Raw genomic sequence first — 20,572 nt, 5'->3', positions numbered from 1 at the left:
TGTCTGTAATCCCATGTTTACCTCAGTACTACTCACAATAGCCAAGGTATGGACTCAACCTAAGTGTCTATAAACAGATGAATGGCTACAGAAAATACGATACACACATGTGCACACACACACACAGTGGAATACTATTCAGTCTTATAAAAGAAGGAAATTCTGACATTTACAACAACATAGATAAACCTGCAGGGTACTGTGCTAGGTGAAATAAGCCAGGCACAGAAAGGAAAATATTGCAGGATCTCACTTATATGTGGCATCTAAAAAAGTCAAACTCATAGAAGCATGGAGGTGGTTGCCAGGGGTTGGGAGGTAGGGAGGAAATGAGGAGTCATTGGTCAAAGGGTACAAAGTTTCAGTTAGGATAAAGAAGTTCTGGAGATCTGTCATACAGCACGATGTCTATAGTTAATAATAATGTATACATGGCTGGGCACAGTGGCTCAAGCCTGTAATCCTAGCACTTCGGGAGGTCAGGACAGGTAGATAACTTGAGGTCAGGAGTTTGAGACCAGCCTGCCCAAAATGGTGAAACCTCGTCTTCAGTAAAAATACAAAAATTAGCCAGGTGTGATGGTGGGTGCCTATAATCTCAGCTACTAGGGAGGTTGAGGCAGGAGAATCGCTTGAACCTGGGAGGCGGAGGTAGCAGTGAGCTGAGATTTTACCACTGCACTCCAGCCTGGGTGACAGAGCAAGACTGTGTCTCAAAAATAAATAAATAAATAAATAAATAAGTTAATTAATTTAATTAAATTTCAGTTTAAAAATAATGTATACTTGAAAATTTCTAATAGATGTTAAATGTTCTTGCCACACACAAAAAATGGTAAGAATGCCAGGTGATGAATATGTTAATTAGCTTGATTGTGGTGATTATTAAACAATGTATACATATACCAAAACATCACCTTTATACTGTAAATATATATGTTTTTATTGTCAAGTATACCACAATAAAGCTGGAAAAACATTTAATTCAAAAATAAGATAAACATGAAACCCCAAGGTGCTTCCTTTTTTGTGTTTTTAGTCCCGAAATGCAATGAAATTCTGAGTTCTTAAAACCACTCTTTAGGGACTATGATAATTTCCTTATCGGTTCCATATGTTTTACTAGTGTGGTCTCAGAGGTTAGGAATCAACATTCTTCTGCCCCCAATTTCCCTTGCTTCCTAAAGTGCAGAGTCAACCAGAGATGAGTACAAGCCTCCTGGCTTATAGGTTCCACCGGGTCTTTAGAGACCACCTCCTCACTGACTTTATTCAGGGGCTTTATCTTCCTGCTTGAATGCTTTTGTAGAGGCCCAGTGCCCTGAGAGCTCTGGGAGGCATCAGACATTTATAAAAAATATTGTTTTTTATGGGTGCCACTTGATTACTCACTTGCCAACCCTAATCAACAGATGGAAAGAATTCTGAGAACCTCAGTGAATGATTTTTTCTTTCCTTTTATATCAACCTATCGTTCTGCTTGCTGTTGAAAGTGTGGAAGGGTGAGACACTCACCTTGTTTACAATCAAAGTGGATATCAGAATGATATAACAGAAAGAGGTACCAGAGTTTCAATCCTGCCTCTTGTTTGTAATGTAACCTTGTGTAAGTGATTTAGCCTCTCTGACTCAGTGTCCTCATCTGTAAAATGAAATCAATTGCATCTAAGGCATAGGGTTGTTTAAAAGATTAAAGGAAATCACAGGCAATACCCTTAGCCAAGAGCCTTAGACAAAGTAGACACTCAAAAAAATGTTATTTCCTTTTCCTTGGGGAGAAAAAAAAATACACATATGAAGCAATTAGTGAACGAGACAGTAGATACGCAATGCTAAATTGCTGGTAGAGTCAGTAAGTGCTCAAGGAGCCAGAGGAAGGAGACTTCAAAGTAGGCTGGAATCTACAGGCAAGGGCTGAGGAAAAGGAACAAAAGGGTCAGCGCTGCGGGGGAGGGGCGGGGGGCGCCAAGCTCACTCCTTTTACCTCTGAGTTTGAAACTGGCACCATAAACCCTTTGGTGACAAAAGTGTTTTGCCCCATTTATTGCAAATGTAACAGCAGTAGGCTCCATTTGGACTTCCCGAGGTTTAAAAGTAGTAAGGGATACTAACCAACCATAATAGACATAAAGTTTTGTTTCTTTTTTTGTTTGTTTTTTTAACTAGCAAGGCCATAATGAAATTGACGCAGAAAGTGAAAATTTGCATCTAGCTCTGCTTGCGGGAACCCTGTTTTAAAATTTCCTCTTCTCAGATCTGTGTCCCTAGGAGGGTGCAGCGCCTGATGAAATACAAAATTCTCCGTTGCTGATTTCAGCAGAAGTGATTAGAAGGGGGTGGGTGAAGCAGAAATCATCTTTTAGTGTAAATTGTTGTAAATCAGACCCGAAAACTAGGCTATACATTATGCTTTTGTTACCCTGAGAGTTAAATTATAAGGAAATGAACTGTGCATAATAATTCCCCACGTCACAAACTTCCCTGCTTCTCAGCTTAATGTGCTCTCCTGTGAAGCAGGTTTAGCGCTTGGAGCCATGGCTGGGCGAAAGGCGCCCTCTAGTGGCTACCTTCTGCAAGGCCGCCGGAGGGGCGGGAGAGACGGTGTCCCCACCTGGACAAAGAGAAGTCTCATTCTCACCTGGTTTTGGAGACACTGGGCCACGAAGGTCAAAGAAAGCGGCTTCCAAGAGAACTGTGTGTCTCCAGTTGACTTTTCCAAGTTGTCCATAAAGAACTGTGAATTCTTGTTCCATATCAGTTATCTGATACCTGTGTCAGTACCTCCTCCGGCCAAGCAGGGAAATAGCAACCAGGAATTCCCATTTAAATTTAGTGCATTTCACCCAAAACTTGGTAAAAGCTGAATAGCACACACCTGCCAACCCACTCCCGCCCTGATCTGCCCTCAGTTCTTGCTGAGCTCCATTTTCTGAGAGAGAATGCGCTGGTATTCGAGAAGGCCGCCTAACCCAATTCCTTGCAGAACAGAAAGGTTCAGATGGTTCTGCGGCCCTGCGAAACCTCTCACTAGAATGTATTATTTTTTTCCTTAGACCAAAGCAATTAAAAAAAAAACAAAATCAGAGTTTCAACTACAGAACTCTTAAAGAGGCTTCCCACTGACTGGGCTTAAACAACAACTGAGAAAAACGGTCTGGTTGAAGCAGGGTTTCTCCTCACTTTTCTTGTCAGGTGACTTAAGTCTGACCAGAAAGAGTTCACCCTCTGTCGCCTGCCCGTGCTCATGACTGATGACACCAAGAGTCATCCGTACCCTGAACGTTCCTTGGCACATGCTTCCACACTCTTTTTTAAGTGTATGGTGTGGAAAGCTCACAATACCACACAGCCTGAAATTGCTCTAACTGTAAACCCAGAAAATCTGAGACTGGTCTCAGTTAATTTACAAAGTTTATTTTGCTAAGGTTGAGGATGCGTCCCCTGCACGCCCATGACACAGCCTCAGGAAGTCCTGGCGACATGTGCCCTAGGTGGTCGGAGAACCGCTTGGTTTTATACATTTTAGGGAGACATGAGACATCAGTCAACATATATAAGATATACATCAGTTCTGTCCAGAAAGGCAGGGACAACTGGAAGAAGAGAGGGGGCTTCCAGGTCACAGGTAGGTGAGAGACAGATGGTTGCATTCTTTTGAGTTTCTGATAAGCTTTTCCCAAGGAGGCCATCAGAATATGCAGCTATCTCAGTGACCAGAGGAATGACTTTGAATAGAATGGGAGGCAGGTTTGCCCAGAGCAGTTTCCATCTTGAATTTTCCTTTCAGCTTAGTGATTTGGGTGGGGGGGTCCAAGATATTTTCCTTTCATATAACCAAAGCCTTCTTGGTCCCCTCCTGCTTTCCCCTAGGTTGGGACCCAGAACCAGAGGCCACCTCATGATTCTGTCACATTCTAAAACCTCATGTCTTGCTGGAAACACGGGAATGGGAATTCTCAATTTCTGGGTTACACACAGGATTTTAGGCCCTGGGTTCTTGATTGGATTGGCGTGAGTATGTGCTGCACCCAGCATTTGGGGAGGCAGAGGAGGGTTGGGGTGCAAACTCCAGCATGCAGATGCGGGCGCTGTACTTAAGCATTACATATGGACTTAGCCCCTGACAAGCTCACAGCAGAATTTATGGAGCGTCTCATTCAGTGTAGCAGCAATAGGCTCCATTTTAATGAATCCCCTTGGTGGTATAATCATCACTCAGACAGGAACAACTGCCATACGGGGCTGTGCACCCTCTCACTGACCTTTGTACCTTCCCACTGAAACTGAATCCTTTCCATACTTTTTTCCTATTGCACAAAATTTCATTTTTAAAATGAATCAATATGTGCATAGAGAGTACCATGGGGTCGGGGGTGGGGGGAAGAGGGAACGGCAGTTTGAGCCCTGGGTCTAGTGAGGAAGGTGAGTCGGTTTACTGGGAGGCGAGGTTCCCCTTCATAAACACCATGAAACAGAATTTCATGTTACAAATTAATACGTGTGTGTGTGTGTGCATTTTTTTTAAAAAGCAAGTGCTTTGTTTCTGAGAGTGCATAGACACCACATGCTGCGGTTGCTATGGTAATTACTAGCCTCTGTTGAATAGGGACGCAAGGGGTTACATAGAAGAAAACCAACTGGCAAAAGTGCATGTTACAATGAATAAACCCACTTATTTCTAAAAGGTTGCAAGAGGCACTCAAACCAGAAAATAAAGGAGGTAGAGGTAGGGGCATATTTTTTCAAAGACCTAACAAAACCATTGCCTATAGCAGTTTTCATCATATATCTGGAGTTAAAAGTGTCCAAAGCCCTTCAGACATTTTCTCATGTGTTTCAATAGGCAGAAGACATAATCATATCTAAAAGCAGTACAATACTATGCAATAGTATTAATAACAATAGTAGCAATAGTAATAGTAATAATAATGGTTATCATTTATTGAGTGAATGCAATATTTCCAGTAATTTTTCTATTTTATCTCATTTAATCCACACAAAACCCCTGAAATATATTCGTCAACTCATGTTTTCATTTAGTTTATACTTTTAAAGCAATTTATATGAGGCAGCTGAGTCGAGCCCTGAAGATGTCAAAAATGTGGAAAACTTTGTTTCTCCCTCATGGAGCCCACGGCTAGTGGGAGAGACAAGAGGTACATAAGCTCATGACAGTGCAAGGTGCTAAGGAAACTCACAGGAGAAAACCCCGCTCATGGACCTTGGGGGCAGCGGTGGGGAAGGTGGTAGGGAACCACAAGGTAGGTCTTCTGAAGAAAGTGACATATCTGAGCAGGGCGTAAGAATGGTGAGACTTCAGCAGAGGACCAGGAAGAAGGGGTGTTCTAGGCAGACAGAAATCTAGGCAAAGCCTCCATTTGGAAACAGAGTGTGACAGGTTCCCCGAAAAGGAGAATTCACTGTGGCTGAACCTGGAGTGAGTTGGGGTTGGTGAGAGAGCCAGGTAGAAGAGGCAGGGCCAGATGGAGAAGGGCTCTATGGTACGTATGAAGGGGCTTGGACCTGGTCCCAGGGTCATGACAATGGGTCTTTACCAAGTCAGTGAAGAATATGTAGGGGAGGAGAAGTAACATGATTTGGTTGTGTTTTAGGAAGCTCACTTTGACCACAATATGGAGGATAGATGGGGGAGGGTGATAACGGAAGCGGAGATGGGAGGGAAGGCTGTGTGGTAATTCCAGGGAGAGAAAATGGCGGACTGAATTCAGTAGAGCCAGGAAGGAATGGTAGCGGGAGGGAAGATGTGTGTCTACTGAGAGGGCCTGATCAACAGGACTTGGTGTGGTGGCTGAGGTGGAGGAGGCCAGGAGGTGCTATTACCCCTATTTGACCCCTATTTGACTTTAGGCAGAACTGAGGGAAAGGAAAGCTTAGCAACCTGCCCAAGGTTCCTGTTATAAGTGGCAGGAACAGGATTTGAACCTGTGCCCATCTGGTTTCAGAGCCTCTTCTTTCCATTACATTGTGTCGACTCCCATGGCTGAAGAAGAGGCTCCCTACCAAAATCTGCCATAGGAGTGTTGCTTACAAGTGAAGAAAGGAGCGCTGTCTGATTTGGCTAACTAAGAAACACAATGTCCAAAGGCAGACTGGGAAATTTTATAGATGAACAAGAAGCTTTGGGGACAGCAAACAGAAGCGATTTATAAATTTTGTAGTTACCTTTTTATCTTAGCTTACCAAAATCAGGTAATATGCCATTTGTTTTTTAAAAGATTTGCTTTAAGAAGCATTTAATTTAAGAAACAATATTATATCTTCTACAAAACCAGAGCTAAAGATATTTTCTTCTTTGATGTTCCACAATGACTCTTCTGTAAGAAGCAACATGATTGACCAACTAATTACTCAAGTGCTTTACTTTATTCTAAGAAGAATTTAAGATAAAATACATGATGACATTTCTTTTTGAATTTAATAACAGCTATTAGTTTAACTTTCCACGTACAATGTGTCTTTCAAAGAAACATATAGAGATAGAGAGGAAGAAAAACTGAAAGCAACAACAAAAAAATTACATACAGAGAATTATATAACCCATCGGGTTTTCATTTATCTAAAGCTGTGGAATTTCATACTCATTCTATTTCCATTCAGAATCACCATTTGATATATCTTTATTTTAAATTATTTATAAGCTCTCTTTCTTTTCAAAACTTCTACTCTCTGTATCTTTAAAAGAAAGCCACTTTCATTTGTTTTTGAAAATAGATAAATATAACAGCAATGGGTCTGTGTTTGCACTGGTTTGTGTCTTTAAATAGAATGTCTAAAAAACAAGGACTGGCATGTCCAAGATAGAACAGCTTGCCTGGGCACTCTCTCCTCTGTTTGGACATAGCTTTACCAGCGTCCACACCACCATCAGAAGGGGTGGCTTTGGAAATAAAGACATATTAGCTTGAAACCCTAAACACGTGGAACCCTGCTATCAAGAGACTGCAATGTACCAGTCTTAGGCACTGTATAAGCATTTAATGATCTAGTTGAAGTGTCACAATAGTGAGTTTAAAAAGGATTTCAAATTTGCCAAAGGAAAACAAAGTAGATCTTCTTAGCTCTCCCCTTTCCCTTATTCCTCAACTCCTTCATCACACTCTCACTTTTACCCTTGACCTGTTACTCAAACTCTTGGTGCTCCTAGCTTTGGGGGGAGGTGGGATATGGAGCAGGAATGAGAGCCCAAATGCAGCAGAGAAAAGCTGGGAAAAGGAGGGTGAGAGCCTAGAGGAATCAAATCAGAATTGTCAACAAAGGGCTCCGTACTTGGGTCTCATGGATTCCAAGTCACTTTGAGAGGCACGCCAATGCTGATTTTCTGCTCAGCAATTTGACGTTTGTCATCCAAAGAAAAGTCAGCACTTCATACTTTAAGCTGAGAAATTCATAGACCTTATGGGGCTTCTTTTAATCATCACACAACCCAACTGTGAGGCCAGGAGGTGGTAAATGACACTATTTTCCTTTGATAGAAAAGCAAACTGGGGCTTAGATCAACAGAGAACTGCCCAAGGATGCATAGCAGGGAGTGAGTCATTTGACAAAGCAGCCCAGAGCAATGTCCCTCCAAGTTAGCATTCATCCACCAGGCTACATGGCTTCAGTTTAGTTTAGGAGGCAATGTTTTCCATAGCTTTGATTGTTCCTTTGTATCCTGTTGGGAGTGGATAAAAGTTAGCACCCTAATTACATTCAGATAGTGTTGGCTGTATTTTCTGGGAAAGAGGAGTCCCCTCTTCCCAGCTTCTACCTCTCAAGATGAACAATGACTAACCTAAGTCTACCATAGAAGTCTTTCTCCCTTTTCAGTGATTGGTGTACGGATGAACATGTGACCCAATTCCAGCCAATGAGACACAGGGGAAAGAGCTGTGAGAAATAGATTCTTGCTGTCTTCTTACCCTCTTTCTTCTTGCCTTAGAACAGGATCACATGAAGACTTGGTGCTTAAGACCGAGGTTCTAAGAGAATTAAAAAGAAGTCAAATGCATCCTACTTGATATAGTTAGAATGATCAATGTGTTGCTATAAAGAAATACCTGAGGCTGGGTAATTTACAAAGAAAAGAGGTTTATTTGGCTCACGCTTCTGCAGGCTGTTCAGGAAGCATGGTGCCAGCATCTGCTTCTGGTGAGGGCCTTAGGAAGCTTTTACGGCAGGAGGCAGAGGGGGAGCAGGCATGTCACATAGCAAGACAGGGAGCAAGAGAGAGACAAAGGAGGTCCCAGACTCTTTTTAACAATCAGATATCACGTAACACGTTACCGTGGGGAGGTCACCAAGCCTTCCGTGAGGGATCTGCCCCCATGTCTCAAACACCTTCCACCAGGTCCCACCTTCCATGCTGGGGATCACATTTCAACAACAAATTTGGAGGGGACATGCATGCATATCAGTCATGCATATTAAATTTTAACAAATTGTGTGGTGAGAGTTGATATCTTTCAGTGGCTATTTTTGGAGACTTAACATTGGTGGCACATCTCTACTTGCCTTTGTAAGGGAAATAGCACTTCTTCAGGTCACTAGGAATCAAAACCTTCGTTGGGTTTCCACATTGATATTTGAAGTCCAGATGGAAATAAGGATCATGGCATAGCCAGGAGCTGACATCGGGGCATCTTCTTGGCACACGGGCCCCCTGGCATCAGCCCCGTGCATCTTCACAAGCCCTGGCTGATTATGTCAGCTTGTCTCTCACCCAGGCCAAGAGAGCTTCTGGTTCTATAGCCACATCTGCGCCTTCCAATTAGTAGGGCAATGAGTTACTAGCGCACCATCATCAGCCCAACCTGCTTTGCTGTAACAGCTTTCAAATTCTGTTTTGACCTCATTGAATCACCCTTTGTTGAACAATTACAGCCTATATGGGCTATAATTACAATGGCAGTTTGTATCATTGAGCAGTGATACACTGGAAACAAATACAGCTTAGTATGAAACAGACAGTATGCCCAAAGAGACTCATTTTGGATCTCTAAAAAAAATGTTTGATAAATCATTACAGGGAAAGAAGTGCCTATATTATGACTTAATAGAAAGGGTCTCCATTGTGCAAGGCAGAGGAGAACTCCTTTTGAATTGCTGAGAAACAATGTTTTAAAAAGGCAAATCTGAATCTGAGCTCTCAACTCTTATTGGTGGTTGACACAGGCTTGTTAACTACCTAGTGGGAGACTTGTATGTAAATGGAAATACTGTGGCACAAACGTACCTTCTTTTCACAAATTCTTGAATGAAATCTCTGTAAATCAAATCACATTTTAAGTGTCTATTGAGTGATTCCATCCTTAAAAGAATTGTTTTTAAAACTGGGTAGTTCATGTGTATGAAAATATGAATTTTTTGTTAGTTGAGGTTGTGGATTTTAGGCATGACATTTCTCATCCCAGGGGAAAGTAGAAGACATCTATGTTGCTGAGATATTGCTCGTTGGTGGCCCGCACTTCATTTGAGGGCACTGGACATTATATTATTTCTCTTCAATAGTAGTGTTGGAAGACATTCCCAGAGCACACCATCTTGGCTTATACACAATAAACAATCATTCATAGTAAAAAGTGAGTAGAAGGGAAATGAGAATTTACATGGGAAGGGACATTTCTGAGTGCATAAAACAAGCTGCTGGAAAAAATTATCCAGGGAGGAAGGGCCTTGGGGCCTGGGAACTTGGTGGGATGAGCATGGGGCCACTTCTTGAGCACAGATTCCTCCTGCCATCATCACTGCTGTTCGTGCCCTACTCCAACCCAGAGTGAGAACCTCAGAAGCCTGGTCCCTTGTCCCCTTGAACACCAATGCTTCCAAGGGCAGCTTCTAGAAGCTTCGCTGCAGCTCCCAGCACACTATGAGGACTTTATCAATGTCAAAGAAGAGCAACAAACAAATTTTCCCAAAGCAAAATGTTCTCTCCATTTTCTAAGTAAGTGCAAATGTGATTGTGTGGGAAAGTTGAACAAGTTTTAAAGAACTTTGTAGCTGAACAAAAGGAGCATAAAATTGGTTTCAAGACACAAAGAATTGTTTGGAAAGTGGTTAACCTTTAAAGCAACTCCTAAGAAAGACAAAGATTTTGTATATTCAATGAGACCCTTGGAATAACAATTGCTTATGTTTCCACTGCCCAGGAGTGTAAAGAAGCAAACAAACCAATTTACATTTCCCTTAGCAGTAGCTTGTCTGTTGTTATTTTCTTTAAGAGTATCAGGGTCGGTGGCTGCAAATGGAATTTAAATATGTAGGGTAAAGAGGCAGTCAGACTAAAAGTAAATGAGATTTTGAATAACCTCTGTAATATTTATAATCTTGTACACTCTGAATTCCCATCATTTCTTACTTATCCAAACAAACTCAAATGGATTTTTGGCCCATGACCTTTTTTTTTTCCCTGCTAAATACAACCAGCACACACACACACACACACACACACACAGAGAGAGAGAGAGAGAGAGAGAGAGAGAGAGAGAGAGAGAGAGATGGAACCACAATATGAAAATGATCTGACCTGAGACATTTTGCTGGTACAAGAGGATATATTTGGAAACCTGGAAAATCCCTCATGGTCGAAGCCTTGCGTGGCTTTCCAAGCAAATGTTCCAAGTTCAAGCCTCCATCCACAAGTCATTCTGGAGTTCAACATATGGGTCTGGTCAAAAGTGAAAGGGGAAAGGGATTAGTGAGTAATCACACTGAGGGAAAACCAGGGAGGATGAGCTCTGGGGAGCAAGAGGGAATCTGCATAGGCAGGAACACAATTTTCCTAGTAATCTACCACCTCCAAAGTAGAGCTGGAAAATGTCAGGGGCCTCTAGAGGACACATAATCAACTCCTGGAATGGAATCAGCACACCTGCCTCCTTGAAGTGCACATGCTCCTCTGGGGACAGAGCATCTCTTGGCCCAGGCCTCTCCTGGCCTCTGCAAGTAGAGTTGCAGGTTGTGTGATGCTGGAGCCTCACCTTTGTCTAGTGCTTTTCAGTTGGCAAAGTGCTGTCACCTGCATTATCTCTTATCACTCTCCAAATAGTCCTGGGAAGGATGTAAGCTACATATCACAATCTCCATAAATAGGTTAAAGTCAAAAAGGTAGAAAAGGGTTAGATGTAAGCTATCTGATGAATAGCCAGGGCAGTTTTAGAAATGGATTACAGCATAGGAATGATAAAGAATGATGTTTCAGTTAACTTGGATTTTCCCTCCAATCTCGTCAAGGAAGCCACCTTTTTAAAGTTCTCAACCACTAGGTTCTGCCTCCTGAACGATGTGCCAAGTTTGTTACCACAATTTCTCTTCTGAATTTTGCCCTAAGTTTATCCTTGTGGTATTGTTGTGACTGCCCTACAATTTTGTGGCTTGTCAGGGATGGCTCTGGTTCTAGGGCTTGGGCTCCGTGTGTACCCCCAATCCCTTTTCAGTATTCCCATAAGCTACAGATCTTCTGACCACCTATTAGTTGACTATTAAAGTAAACTCACCTTCTAAGGACAAGCCTTGATTTTTTTTTTTTTCCTGCAGAGTACAGTGTAATCCATATGGAAGGGGAAAAAAGGAACATTTACCCAACTAATTAGCAAAGCACCTGTCTTGACCTTCCAGTCAAGGTTCCCAATTATCATGATGAGCAGCCTTCATTTGTTTCTTCCTGTTCCGCATGAGGTTCCCAGCCCCATCTCCAGAAAGCCCTGCACCAGTTTTTGATGGTTACTCTCTGTATTTCAAGAAGAGCTCCTGGCTTTCTTTAAATCTAGCAATTACCACACCCCTGCCAACCCCCATGAGGAGGGGATAGTCAGTTTCTAGGTGGGACAGATGAAATGTTAGCCTGAGATGCTACAACTGGCTATATAATTTGCAAGCCCTGTGAAAAATGAAAATGTGAGGACCCATTTACAAAAATGAATAAGGATTTCAAGATGGTAACAGGAGAACATTAAATCCAGAGTCCTCCCCGGGCAAATGCACAGGCTAAATGGCGATGAAGCCAGCCCTGCTTGGCTGCTTGCAACCCAGTGCATGCAAAGAACATAACCCTAACCACAAACACTGAATAACTGGCCTGAATTGATGACTCTTGAAGCCCAGCAGAGCCAGTGAAACAGAGCAGTGCTAAATCAGTCACTGGGCCACAATGTGTGGGCTTAAAAGACATCAGGAGGTCCCAGGAGTCTTCAGACTAGCAGCCTCTGGGAAACTTCCCTAATGTCTAGGACCTCAGCTTTCTCCATCCTTCTCTTGCCACTCCCCAACTTTGCCCACTGGATTCTCTGTGATGTTTGATGCTCAGACCACCTGCAATGCCTGTATGTGCTCAGCGAACCCCCTGCTTGCACTGAGACCTGCCCAACGCAGTCCCTATGCCGCATCATGGGAAGGTAGCCCGGTGACCTGGGCAGGTGGCTCTGGATCTTCCAATCAGCTCCCAGCTAGTTCAGGTGGAATGCTTGCTCTGTGCCTCGCCTTCTAATCTTTTGGCCTTGAGTTCTGCAGACAAAAGGTGCTCCATAATGCCCATGGAAAGGAATCAAATGGCCTTTCCCTGCTAGGTTCGGCTGTCTGTTGATGAAGACAGGCAGTGGGATGCTTGGTTGGGCCATGCTTGGATGTTGTGGAGTGTAAAAGTGGTCTGTGGTCTCAAAGGAGCGTCACATTTTAATTACCTGAATTAAACATAGGCAAGGGGCAGTTGAGTGGTGATTTACTTTTGCTTTTAAACTGTAAGTGGAATGTTCAGGTTATTGTTATCTATAGCTGTTTATGTACCATGAGCTTTACAGACCAAAATCAGCAGGTTTCTTTTTACCTCTGGAAATGAAAAGTACATTTTAAACTTGGAGGGAGAATTAAGGAGATTTCTTTTTAATGACAGCTCTTTTTTCTAGAGTCAAATAGTGCTATCAGAAAGCTATTTTCAAAGCCTAATTTCAGCTCCACTCCTCTTTCCATTATAAATAAGACTCTTCTGTCTTATAAGCTTGAATTTTCAGTCTGTGGGAAGGGGTAATTCTGCTACAAAGTTTTTCCTTGACCTCAAATTCTATTTTTCTACTTGGCAACATCCTCTCAGATAAGTTGCTGGTTCCTTATTAGTCTAAGGCGTCTCCTTGAGGAAGCTGTAGAAGTCCCACCTCTGGGGACTGCAGTGGAAATTGATTTAATTGTCACAAGGCTCTCACACTAAGTACCTGAAAACTTTGGAGAATAAAAGGGGGAGACCCTTTTAAGTAATCATTTGCAGCTCTATGCTACTGAGAAGTGAAAAAAATTTTTTTTTGTTTTTAAACGTGAAAGCCTGTCAGTCCTGATGGTTTTCTTTTTAAAAGTCAGGACACATCCTGTGGGATTCTTTTCACCGGAGCTTTCTTATCTAGCTTGAAACTTGTTCTAGATTAATGGCCAGAAGGCCAGTATAATACATTACCAAAACAGAGCTATCAGGAGTGGGCCATAGGGGCTCCCATGGTCCAGGCTTCGTGGCACGCCCAACTGAGCTTCTTGTTGAAATGTGGAAGGAGCGAGGGCTTCTGTTACTAACTCTTTTCTTCTGTTTTACTCCTGAAGATCTGGAAAAATATGCTTAGGTTGGCCATCCTCTCTCTCTCTCTCTCTCTCTCTGTCTTTTCTTTCTTCCTTTTTTTTTTTTTTTTTTTTTTGAGACGGAGTTTCACTCTTGTTGCCCAGGCTGGAGTGCAGTGGCGTGATCTCGGCTCACTGCAACCTCCGCCTCCCAGGTTCAAGTGATTCTCCCACCTCAGCCTCCCAAGTAGCTGGGATTACAGGCATACACCACCATGCCTGGCTAATTTTTGTATTTTTTGTAGAGACGGGGTTTCACCATGTTGGCCAGGCTGATCTCGAACTCCTGACCTCAAGTGATCTGCCCGTCTCGGCCTCCCAAATTGCCGGGATTACAGGCTTGAGTCACCGTACCCGGCCGTGGTTGGCCATCCTGTCAAGTCTCCCGTTAGACTTAAAATATCCACCAACCTTGCTGAAAGAACATTTTTCAGTCCACTTCAACTTCTCTTCCTCAAATCATTCAGGAAAAAGGGCAAGATTAGGAAAATGGGCAAGATCTGTAGGACGGACCTAATTTAATGCTGGATGATTATAAAGGGCCCAAACCTGTAGTCACAGGCACTCTGCCGACCCCATTCCAGAACAAAGGGACCATTCCGTGGAAATGTGGAGCATGAACAATTTCAGGATTAGGCATGAAAACATTTGCACTGATGCTTCTCAATTGCCAATTACAGCTGCTTGTACAACTGAGTTACCAAAAGCATTGTGGTCTGCCTTGATGAATAAACACTTATGACTAATTGGAAAATGTATTTCCAGAGTACCATGTTGCAGCCCTACATGGCTCCTTTATTACAGTGTTCTGGCATCCTGCCCATCAAGCGGAGACCACTTTGCTTTGAATAAGGCTCAGATGTGATAGGCACACGCTTTCTTTCCTCCACCCGCTTCAACAACACAGCTGATTATTCAACCATTTTCTCTACCCTTTGCTGCCTTCTGTTCTTTTTTCGTTTCTTACCATTCAAAAATTCTGGCCGTGAGAAGCTCCAAAATTACTAGTTCTCTGAAAATATGCCTTCAATGCTCACTTTGCATCCAGTATATAAAAATGTTTCTCTTTCACACAATTAGGAGTAGTAGGGGAAACATGGAAATGTAATTTCAAGCAGTTTTCTCGTTTGTTTGTATGAAGGTGAAGATTTGGTGAAATTAAAGGCTAAGTATATGCAAGTGTGTACATACATGCACACACAACACATGAGGAGCTATGTTAAAGTTAGTGACTGATTCTAGATACTGTGATTTAAGTGGTTTTCTTCTGTATTTCATAATTTTGTATCTTGACCATGTATCACTTGCATAATCAGAAAAAAAATACATGTAAAATGACATGAAATACTGTTTTCTTTACATAGGGTTATTTTTCTTTGTTTGTTTGCTTGTTTTGAGACAGTCTCACTCTGTCACCCAGGCTGGAGTGCAGTGGCAATGGAGCAGTCACGGCTCACTACAACCTCCGCCTCCTGGGTTCAAGTGATTCTCCTGCCTCAGCCTCTCAAGTAGCTGGGATTACAGGTGTGCACCGCCACGCCCAGCTGATTTCTTGTATTTTTAGTAGAGAGGGGATTTCCCCATGTTGGCCAGGCTAGTCTCAGACTCCTTGACCTCAAGGTATCTACCCACCTTGGCCTCCCAAAGCGCTGGGAGTACAGGCATGAGTCACTGCGCCCAGCCATAAGATCGTTTTTCTAGACAGAGAGATCATCATGGAAATTAGAAGTCTTAACATTACTTTTTATTTCTGGTGGGATGAGTGAAGAAAAGTAGGGAAGAGAGGCCCATGAGAAAGTAAATCCTCATTTACATTTCTAGAAGCATCTCCCAACTTGCTTTAGAGACTTTGCAAGGGTTGACTATTTCAACCTCATTTTCAGGGGCACAGCCCAAGGTAGAGTGTGGAGGGGTTCCCTCTCATTTCCCTGTCCATGCCTGCTGTCTCCTTCTGTCTGCTGGCAAACTTGCACTCTCTAACAAAAGAGGCAAAAATGACTCCAGGGAAATGGAATTTTCCCTATGATGGTTACATCTGCATTTCCAGATGTGATAGTGCTGCATGCTTTGCAGAGTCACCATTTACTTGCTTAAACACAAACACACTAAAAATGATATGAGAAACAACTGCTTGAAAATACAGGAAGTGAAAAGATTCTGAATACTTAAAACTTGCCTTCTACTGAGGAGGTTAGAGAGAAGGAAAAACCAGTACAGAATAGTAACATATTTAAGTTGTAATGAAGTTTGCCAAAGCACACTTTTCCGTATACAAAGAGAAAAACTAGCATATTATAGATTTGGGCAACAAAGGACTAATCTCACAAAACTCTGAAAGTCTCTACTATTCTCAAACAAGATTCATGAATCAGAATCGTTTGTTTACCTGGGAACTGTGAGGTTTTAACAGGAGGGTAGAGCTGTATGGGTAAAAGTAATGTCAAAGTTTAACTTTATCGAAAAGGAACAAGTAACTATGCTGGACAGAAACTTCTTCTAAAGGGAATTAAAATTTTCTTCTTGTCTGAATCGTTTATATTTTATAAGCTATCACAGAAATCTTTGCCAAATTTCACTATAGCATTACATACCTAGAAACAATAGGTGCATTTATTGCTGGAAAATAACTAAAGTCAAGTATTTTCCCCCCAGAGAATAATGCTAAATCTCAATCAATGGGCAGTGTTGTCATTTCAAACAGTGTTCTTATTATCTATACCCAATCATTTCCTGAGGTGTAGAAAGTGGCCCCATGTCCTGCCAGATGTGACATGTATGTCTAAGAAGTGGGTTGAGATCCAGTTCATATCAAAATCCAGTGATGCAGTTCGGTGAACATTTATTGAGTACTAAATATATTGAAAGCATTTTGATGAATATGGGGGGATAGCAAAATAGGCAGAATACTGTTCCTCCCCTCAAAATGCTAGTTATGAAATAATATTCACTGTATCAGAAAATCACCCTAAGCAAGTGCAACTATAGCAAATCTTTATCACAGAAAGAAGACTCAGTAAAATAAAAGATGGACATTTTTGAAATGTCACTGGAATAAGGAATAGAGAAGCTGAACTGTACAACTCTGCACATGCTCTATCCCAGGGGGCGAGGTTGGTGGTGGGGACTCACACCCTACTTTCACCGATGCCTGGCAATAACCCTGAGATACGGGGCTTATTGCCATGATGCCCACTCTACAGATGAGGAAACTGAGGCTCAGGAGTGTAATGAGGACTTTGGAAAAAGAAACTAAGTTACTTTTTTTTTTTTTTTTTTTTTTTTTTGAGGTGGAGTCTCTCTCTATTGCCCAGGCTGGAGTGCAGTGGCGCCATCTTGGTTCCCTGCAACCTCCGCCTCCCGAGTTCAATCGCTAAGTTACACATTTTTGTGATTCTCCCAGTCCTTTCCGCCCAACCTGAGGAGAAAGGGATTCTTCCTTCCTCAGGCATCCAGGGTCTTCTGTGTCACAAAATGTAAGGAATGGAAATTGAGAAGCCACGTTACTCTACAAAATAAAGAGCTGAGTCCAAGAGAATAAAAGAGAGGAGAAGAGAGAATCTGTGTGGGCCGAGATGAAGGAAGAGTTCTGAGGAATGTGCGGTGGGAAAAGATACCTGGTGATGGAAATACTGACAGAGAGAGAGAGAAAAGATGGGTGGTTCATAAGGTGTGACTTATTAAGAGAGCATTCTCCCATCTACCCATTTAAGAGTCCATAGTAAAGATTTAAATGTGTTTCAGTGACTTAAATGCCAGAATGACATTTCTGGGATTGTGGCACTGTGCTGAGCTGGGGACACGAGGCAGTGGGGATTTACAAAGATTCCTGTCATTTGATGGTAAGTGACAGAATGAGGCTTTGAACCCTTTACAATAAGAGAGGGCTTCATGGAGGCCACCCAGGGGAAGATGCTTGATTTTCAGACGGGAGAGGCAGTGTCCATCTGAATCACTCTCTTTGGGATGGCACAGCCCCTGTTCTCCAGAGTGGGGCCAATGGAAGGAATATGGCATCTACTTTTCCAATGCAAAAGATGGGTTTAAAACTGTGGCAAGGCAAATCCAGGAGACAGGCAGAATATTTCAATCATGCAAAATGACAGAGATGTCCCTATTGCATCAGGATGTGCAAAGCGACGCCACTCTTCCACCGTAATGGGCCTCACATTTTCAAGGATTCGTTTGGCAATATTGGGTTGGAAATCCATTTAGTTTTGAGTCAGTACAACCACACAGATACAATTACAAATATCAGTTTTCATTATTGTATTTGCAGATTTCAGTGGCATATTTACATCCTGTCTGCACGGAAACCTGATAAACAGTTTCCGCAAATTGGATTGGAACGCTGAGGAACAGAAGAGCCTTCCGTGGCTTTCCACAGTCGGCCTCGGCATCTGGGCCCAGCAGCTCTCATTGGCCCTGTGTTCCTGCTGCCTTCCTTCAGCTGTTCTTGTTGACAGCAAAGAAGGCTGACAGCCTAGCTGAATTCTCTAAACTCTGATTTTCTATCAGACCAAAAGATGACAAATGAGGTTTTCACTCCTGTTGATGAGCACATCACGAAAATGACATAATGGTGTAATTTTTCGCCCTGAGACAAGGAAAAAAAATGTATTGGAAATCACTGTGTTTCATGTTTTTGTTCCCTTTCCACCTTCATCTGACCACAGTTGTCACTCAGCACTCTAAAGAGGAGCAGAAATGGATGCCGTTGTCGAGGGCTGCTTTGGTGTATGTCTATGACAAGGTCATACTCGTCACAGTGCCTAGGACATGCTTTTCTTATCGAGAGGGGTTATCCCTAGAACATTTTAAAGGCTGTCAACTGACATCTCTGGAATTGGATGTGACACCCCAAATGCCATTTCTTGGGGAGAAGGCTTGACAGATGCCCATCTAGAGAAATAACTGCTTCTATTTATGCACTATCTAAAACAATGCCAGAGCAGCATACCTGCCTTCTCTTCAATCTTTGTAATATTACTCTTGACCCATTTTTTGACAGTGAGCCCAAGATGACCTGTTAAGTTATTTAGGTTGAAGTTATTGGCAAGGTGGGCATCAGACCGTTTGCGTTTGGCTTTGGGTTTTTTTATTAGATCATCCAGTATCACCCGCTGAAACACTGCACAGGCTGGGCCACATTTCAGCTTCAGCTTAAAGGAATCACTGAGCATGAAGGTCCTGGTGTTCACCTCCCAGGGTGGGGTGGGATTCACAGAAAGCCATGGGAAAGAACTGTGCCCAGTGCTGATCTGATGGAAGGCCGGTGACATGTCTGCAGTGTCTCCCAACTTCAATCCAAAAGTTTGTTATCGGGGTGCTTGGTAGAATTTTCTCTTCAACAAGATTCTAAAATCAGCAGGTGAGGCCAAAAGTGTTCATAATCAAACTCCTCATTCAAACATGAACAGACTTCCCCCTGCATTGGTATAAGTCACCATTTATTTGCTTCAGTAAAAGCTGATTCAGTGGGCTTGTATTTTGCAGACTGCAGTTTTACACTCTGAGGGGCTAGGAGTATACTATCTCACACACACTCTGAGGTTTGCAGATCTCGTGGCATCATTGAAATCGTTCTCACTCTTCCTATGCTTTCCATGGGCATTTGCATTCTCAAATATTAAATGCATGAATGATATGACCTGATTGATACCTAATGGAAAACCTTGGAAAGCTTCGAAGAGTGATTTAGAGAAAAATCTAAGGTTTGGGGTTCATTGAAAGAGTAATTTCCTTCATACTCACATACTCTCCTGCTTAAAGTCTGACTGGCAATATTATTTATTCTGTTCTGATCAACCAGGCTACCATCTCTTTTTGTTTATCAGTGACCAACCTCGATTCTGTAGTCCAACCTATTTGGCCACTTTTACGAGAACCTAAGACTTACGATTTCCCCATGGTAAACTGAATATATTAATCACCCTGTTTTTCATGGCTCCTATATCTGCACCCCTTGGAAGTGCCCTCCCACACTGACTTTGGGCTAGGCCATACAACTTGTTTTGGCCATTAGAACAATAGCAAACTTGATGCAACACAGACTTGTAAAAGGTCTTGTTATCAGGGGTGCTTGGTAGAATTTTCTCTTCAACAAGGTTTGCCCCCTCTTCTTACACTGTGCCATCACTGTGAGAATATGACCAGGCTAGCCTACTGGAGGAATATGAGAGATGCATGAAGGAGGGCCGAGTTGCCTAGCCAATAACCAGCACATCTGGAGCTAAGTTCAAATGGGTGAGACCCCAGTTGGCTGCCATCCAAGTCCTGAGCACCACCCTGCCTTCCCAGCCCCCAGGTCTAAATCACCCACATGCAGACACACAAGCAACGAATGACTATTGTTGTATGCCACCAAGTTTTGTGGTTGTTACTGGCATTTTTGAGGCAATGGATCCCTGATGCTTCCCCTCATATCGGTGCTTGTTTTGGCACACATAGCATCAAGAAATGTTTTGTGGGCTGGGCGCGGTGGCTCATGCCTGTAATCCCAGCACTTTGGGAGGCCAAGGCAGGCAGATTACCTGAGGCCAGGAATTCGAGACCAGCCTGGTCAACATGGTGAAACCCTGTCTCTAGTAAAAATACAAAAATTAGCCAGGCGTGGTGGCACATGCCAGTAATCCCAGCTACTCAGGAGGCTAAGGCAGGAGGATCACTTAAACCTAGGAGGTGGAGGTTGCAGTGAGCCAAGATCACGCCACTGCCCTCCAGCTTGGGAGACAGAGGGAGACCTCATCTCAAAAAAAAAAAAAAAAAAAAAAAAAAAAAGGTTTTGTGGAAAAGAATGACATAGAGTAGTATAAATGCATAGCTTAAAAGGAGCTTTTAGAGGCTCTCTGCTTAATAGTAGTTTTCAAATCTTTTTAAAGCAGACGGAATTTACAAAAGGAAATTGCATCTGGACCTACAAAATACAAAATGAATTACACGTGGTTAGAGAAGTGTCAACAATGGAGCCTGCTTCGACTTA

The sequence above is a fragment of the Macaca mulatta genome, chromosome 12 (genome assembly GCF_049350105.2).
Source record: "Macaca mulatta isolate MMU2019108-1 chromosome 12, T2T-MMU8v2.0, whole genome shotgun sequence".
Taxonomy (NCBI): Eukaryota; Metazoa; Chordata; class Mammalia; order Primates; family Cercopithecidae; genus Macaca; species Macaca mulatta.
Note: the sequence above shows the minus strand (reverse complement) of the source record.